Here is a 6039-nt window from a genome sequence, read left to right as displayed (position 1 = left end):
TCGACGAGGGTTGAACCCCTTCATATACGCAATAAAAGTATACGAATATAGAAGTTCATTACGTAAGTTAATTTGTAAGTTACGTATATTTTTTACCAATGAAAATGTTTGTAAAAAAATAAAAGTTATAGTTGCTTTTTTAAGTAATCAAAAACTTGGAGGGCAACTAGGCCTCCTCCTTCGCTTCTTTTTTCTCAAAATCTTTCGATTAATTGCAATTAATTAATATGCAAATTTCGTTTTAATCATTTATGTGCGGAGAGCCAAGATCAAAACATGCATTAATTCAAAAACGTCCAGAAATTAAATAAAAAAAACAAGTTTTTGTAACGGTAAGTAAGGAGCGACATTAAAACTTAAAACGAACAAAAATTACTCCGTATATGAAAGGGGCTGTTCCTCCTCAACGCCCCGCTCTTTACGCTAAAGTTTGACCCTTTCTCTTAACTCTACTTTTTAAAACAGTAAGAAACCTTAGCGTAAAGAGCGGGGCTTTGAGGAGGAAAAGCCCCTTTCATATACGGAGTAATTTCTGTTCGTTTTAAGTTTTAATGTCGCTCCTTACTTACCGTTACAAACACTTGTTTTTTTTGTTTTTTTTTAATTCTCTTAGAGGTCTTGTTGAGTATAGACACCTGAGACCATGATTGTAGCTGTCGACTAGTTTTTTTGTTTTGTTTTTTTTTATGATTCCTGCCAACCCACCTATTGATTAAGAAAACAAAAAAGACTTGTATCCTTCACCCCCCCCCCCTCACGGAAATTGGAACAGAATTTGGTTGTAAAAGACAATAAAGAGACTAGCTCTCGTGCACCCCAGGGAAAACTCTGGGGCGCCTCTCCTCTGCTGCCAAATAGGTCAAACCATCCCACACTGGTAGAACATGAAAATCCTTCTCTGACAGCTGTTCTTATCTGATACTAGCTGTTGGGGTGGCACTTCGCCCCATTCCAACACCTAGTTAGTGGGGCGCTTCGCGCCCCCCAAGCTCCCCCCGCGCGCGTAAGTCGTTACGCGCCATTGCACCTGTGAATATAGATAGATGTATATATATTTTTAACTATGTAAAACTTGCGAATATACAACATTCTTGGCTGTCCCATTGTCTGTGCATATAAATAGATTGTCAGGTTTACCGACTCTTGAACATGCAACATATAATTGTCCATGGGAAAAACAATCTGTATTCAGATCTATACCTCATTATTCTAATGATTGCCCTTGAGCTTTGTTGATGCTGATTGCTAATCGAACATTCCCTGTGTCAACGTCGTCATTTATATATCCCCCTGTACCCCCCGGTGTTCCCGTTGTTGTTGTTTCCCTGTGTCCTGGTCGTCATTTGTGTCCCGGTGTCCCAGTCTGTAATTTCTCTTTGAGTGTCGCGGTCGTCATTTATATTCCCGGTGTCCCGGTCGTTATTTTTATCCTGGTCGTCATTTGTGTTCCGGTGTCCCGGTCTCTAATTTCTTTTTGAGTGTCCTGGTCGTCATTTATATTCCCTGTGTCCCGGTCGTCATTTGTGTCCCGGTGCTTTGTTGATGGTGATTGCTAATCGAACATTCCTTGTGTCCCGGTCGCTTTCTCTTTGAGTGTCCCAGTCGTCATTTATATTCCCTATGTCCCGGTGTCCCGGTCGTCATTTGTGTCCCATGTCCCGGTCTGTAATTTCGTCAGTCGACACACAAACATGACGTCACTCGACAGACACACAGACAACTTATTTTTATATATATAGATAATTTTATCCCTTCTACTATTTGGAAAGTTTTTGAAAAAATTTTGAAAAGATTTAGACCCCAAAAAGCACAATTAGGATGCTTAATGTTAGTTCCGACCAGTTTGATGAACATGAGGTAACCTATCTTGGCAAAGATTAATGGTGACGAGAATAGAATGGTCCATTACTAAGATTAGAAGTGGACCCCTAAAAGACAAAATATCAGATAGAAATATGATAGTTAAGAATCAATTACTGCATGGCGTGCTATACAAGTATATTTAAGTATATACAAACTTAACACCCAAGGGTATCAAATTGAAACCTTAGGAAAGTTTTAATTAACCAAACAAAAGTATGTGTATCCATGTTCTTGATTCGGCCATACTGCGATATATCAGTAACAACTTAGGGTAATAATTTGTCAGTTTCTGTGCTGACGGACTAAATCAAAAGACATTGTGGGCATCCAGGTTGTCAGATAGGTGCATCAACAATGCCTCAGGAACGGCTAAAAGTATTAAGTTTACAATTAACTGAGGATTAGGTTTAAAGTCATTAAGCTGGAACTTTTGGGAAATGTTGAAAGAGTCTTGAAATAAATCTAACGATATTGCGAGTACCTGGGATGTCAAAAGGTTTATCTGCAATATCTCAGGAAATGGTAAGGGTATTAAGTTCAAACTTTTGGAGGTGTTGAACTAATCAGTAATGACGAAAATTGTCTAGGTTATCAAATGAGGGGCATCTTGTGTCAAATCAAGAGACAGAATGAACATCTAAAAAGTCCAAAGAGCGCATAAACTAGCACAAAGGTTAACACCAAATCAAATGACACAAAAGGTGTCACTTCCGACGACAAAATATTTTAATCTGAGTAACTCCCGAGCTCATCGGCTACAGTTGAGAGTCCCGTCCGCCAAGAGTACCGTAGTACTATCTACAACACTGGCTATTTTGTGGTTTCTTAACCTGGCTTAGCTAGTAATGCATCTTCCAGGTGCATACTGCAGGTCTACCTGCATAAGACCTACCCTATTAAAGAATGTTGATTTATTATAATTGGTCTTGTTCAGGCCCGATTCTCCCTAACCATTCAAGGACAATAAATGCACATAATATTTTTGTTTTGTTGCATTTGAAGTTGTTCAGAAAAGTTTTAGTTTAACACATAAAAGTATCTCGTGGAGGCCACACCTTCTCTGATCTTTTATCAACTAGCTTGGATTTTTAAATATCTTGTATCTTTCTTTAATTCGTTATACTAAGAACCCTGTCATATTTAGCCAGATACCTCCCCCAACCAAAAATGCTAACTTTATCATTTAATTTTATGTGTAGATACTACCTGTAATAATGTGATATTGGAAAGGATTGTTGACTAGCATTTGATTTGGATGAGATGTTTGGTAGGTATTATATCTTTGAGTAACTTTAAGGTGGAAGAACAATATTGTTGCAGGGGCTTAAAAACTCCCTTATGCTGTTCTATCCTTCATAATCCTTTTTTAGTTGTTCCTCTGAGCCTCCTTTGGTTCCATTCAATATAATTGCTTGCCTTCAGCTTTCTCTCATCTTTACAGACTGTTTTTATTTCTTTCCTCCCTCCCATAGGATAATCTAAGGCTCATAATCCTTTTTTGACGTTCTTCCGCTGCGTTAAGTCCTCTTCTACTTCCTTCCTGGCTTCCAAGTTCCTTTAATCTGTTCTGACATTTTTTTTTAATTTCGATAGGGCTATTCTGCCTTTCAGAGTCCTTTTCTGACATTCTCAGTCTCCTCTTCTCTCCTTCTATTACTTCTACCGCTACTAACAACTCAGCACAGCACAAATCCACTCTAGGCCAACACGGTACCCATGTGGCATATGTTTTTCTGAAACTCCTAATAAGTCCAGTTCGAATCGTCTGTATTCGTCAGTCAAAATGTCGATACAGTAATTATTTTTAACGTGGTAGCATACCAAGTTCCAATGTTCATGTTCTTTAAAACATTTAAGTTATTTTGGCCTCGAGAAAAGCAATGATCTCGGATACCAGTGCAGGACGGGTATCACATTTCTTCTCAAATCTATGTCGAAGTACTTAAGCCTGCTTAAAAACCAGAAAGCAAGAAGCCTCTGAGACCTCCAGTATGAAGAATGGAGGTCTTGCGCGAACCTAGGCCCCCTTTGGTCACAACATTGTTTTCAGCACTTGGCGATGCTCTTCTATCAACAAGAGTTGAAATCTTGAACAGACAGTCTCAAACCTATTATCTCTTCTCATTATGTTTTCATGCCTACAAATATTATGCGACTACGGGGAGGCAGCTTATAGTAGATAAACTAGCTAAGAAGAGGATTTTCAGCCTGAAAATGCCCGTCTAAACAGACCCAGCCCAGAAGAATTATCCATTAATCGCAATCCTGTGTCGTTTTCCTCCCTTTTCGAATCCCCGCTCTCCTTCAGTCTCACCTAATTTGCTTTTCTTTCTTTTTGCATCCTTTACTGCCTTCCATTATAGTCCAGTTTTTATCGACAGTTTTTTGTCTCCTCTATTACCCAGCATTTCCACAATCCATCCCGTCTAAACGCTGAAGCATGCACTAAAAATTTGAAGCGATGAAAGTTTCGATCACCTTTCAAACCCTATTTTCCAAATTTTCCAACTTGGAACTAATTCCATGCTCTGAGAAGTGAATTCGAGATTGTAAATGGGTTATTGTAATATTTGGGCCAGGTGCGAAATATGAAATTCAATATAAGATTACCTTTTTTGGCATATTGACAACTGGCTTAAGGAACAAAGAAGGGCTTAGCCGTTTGGGATCTAAATCGGTAAAGTCAACTCGTATTATTGTACCAGAATTAAAATACAAGGATCATGCATTGTCTGTGCATTGTTGTAAGTAAAAATTACGTGCAAGTACACTCACAAGTTACTAGGTCTCGATGATAATTGGCAAAGCGTAGATATTAGCAAACAATCAAAACCGTGTTTAATTTGTATATTATTAAAATTAAGAACTCTGCTTTTTATTCATAATACACAAATGATACTAATACTATAACCATGCATTGCTGTAATACTATCAGGCATTAATATTGGACGGAAACAGGTAGTTTAATTGCCAAGTGCAACTAACTCCTCAGCCACAGACAACAATTCACAAATACAAGAAATTGTTTACTTTTCTAGCAAAATTCGATCTTGCCATTTTATTTTTAAGTGACTGGACATTTGACAATAATATCTTTGGAAATTGATAGAGATTCACAAAATACTTTACACAGCAATTTCCTGTTTTTCATTTCATCAACGTTGATACAATTGCTGGGTGTCAAGTGGAAACAAAACGGTGACAGATGGAAAATACATAACATGGGCAATATACTAAGGGGGAGGGAGGGGGGTTTGCTCATACACAAAAATTCGGCGTGGCGCTAATATCGGTAAAAGTCTAGTTTATTGACTTCTTGCTATTTCGGAAAGGGGTTAGGTTAGGAAAATAACTTTTCAGGGATCGGTTTACAGGCTAAAGTGTGTCTTGGTAACATATTTTGAAGTATCTACCTCCACTCCTTCTCCCTCTAGAGGGCCCTGACCTTCGATGACCTTCAAGAATATGTGAGTTATAAAAGTGAAACCTTGCGAAATAGATCTTCTGCTTGAATGAAGTACAACGAAATTGTTTTCAGATTCACAACTTCGCTCCAATTTATAAGATTTTAAAGATATGCAAATCCATTTCTTAAATTTTGAAGAAAAAAACATTGATATGGCTCAGAAATCTACTCAAATTATAGCTATTGCATTTTCAGAACCAAAGGCAACAAAAAAGCAGCTGGTAAGTGAAAATTAAGGTAAAATGTTGTTTTGTCAAATTTCAGCCTGTCGTTAGGCAAATTTCAGGCCTCTCTAGAGGGAGAAGGAGTGGAGGTGGGTACTTTAAAATACCTTCCCGGGATACTTTAGCCTGTAGACCCATCCCTGAAAGTTTCATTTTCCTAACCTAACCCCTTTCTGAGATAGCTAGAAGTCACTCAACTAGAATTTTACCCTAATTTCCTTTAACAATCTCTACTAGACTATCTTTGGATTTTTGAACTGACGTGGACTTTCTAGAAGCCTGATAATGCCTAAATTAATAAGGATGAGAATTTTAGTTTTTAATATATTTGAGTTAACAACTAAATATTAGGCATAAATAATACTTTATTAATTGATTAGTTTCATAGATACAGAAATGTCTAGTAAACCATTAATTTCACAGCTAATTTGTCGTTTGGTGATTATTGGAAGAGGACAATTATTTATTTTCACCTGAACTTCTTAA

The sequence above is a fragment of the Artemia franciscana genome, chromosome 8 (assembly GCF_032884065.1).
Source record: "Artemia franciscana chromosome 8, ASM3288406v1, whole genome shotgun sequence".
Classification (NCBI taxonomy): Eukaryota; Metazoa; Arthropoda; class Branchiopoda; order Anostraca; family Artemiidae; genus Artemia; species Artemia franciscana.
The sequence above is the reverse complement of the archived record's forward strand: the minus strand, read 5'-3'. Positions refer to the sequence as shown.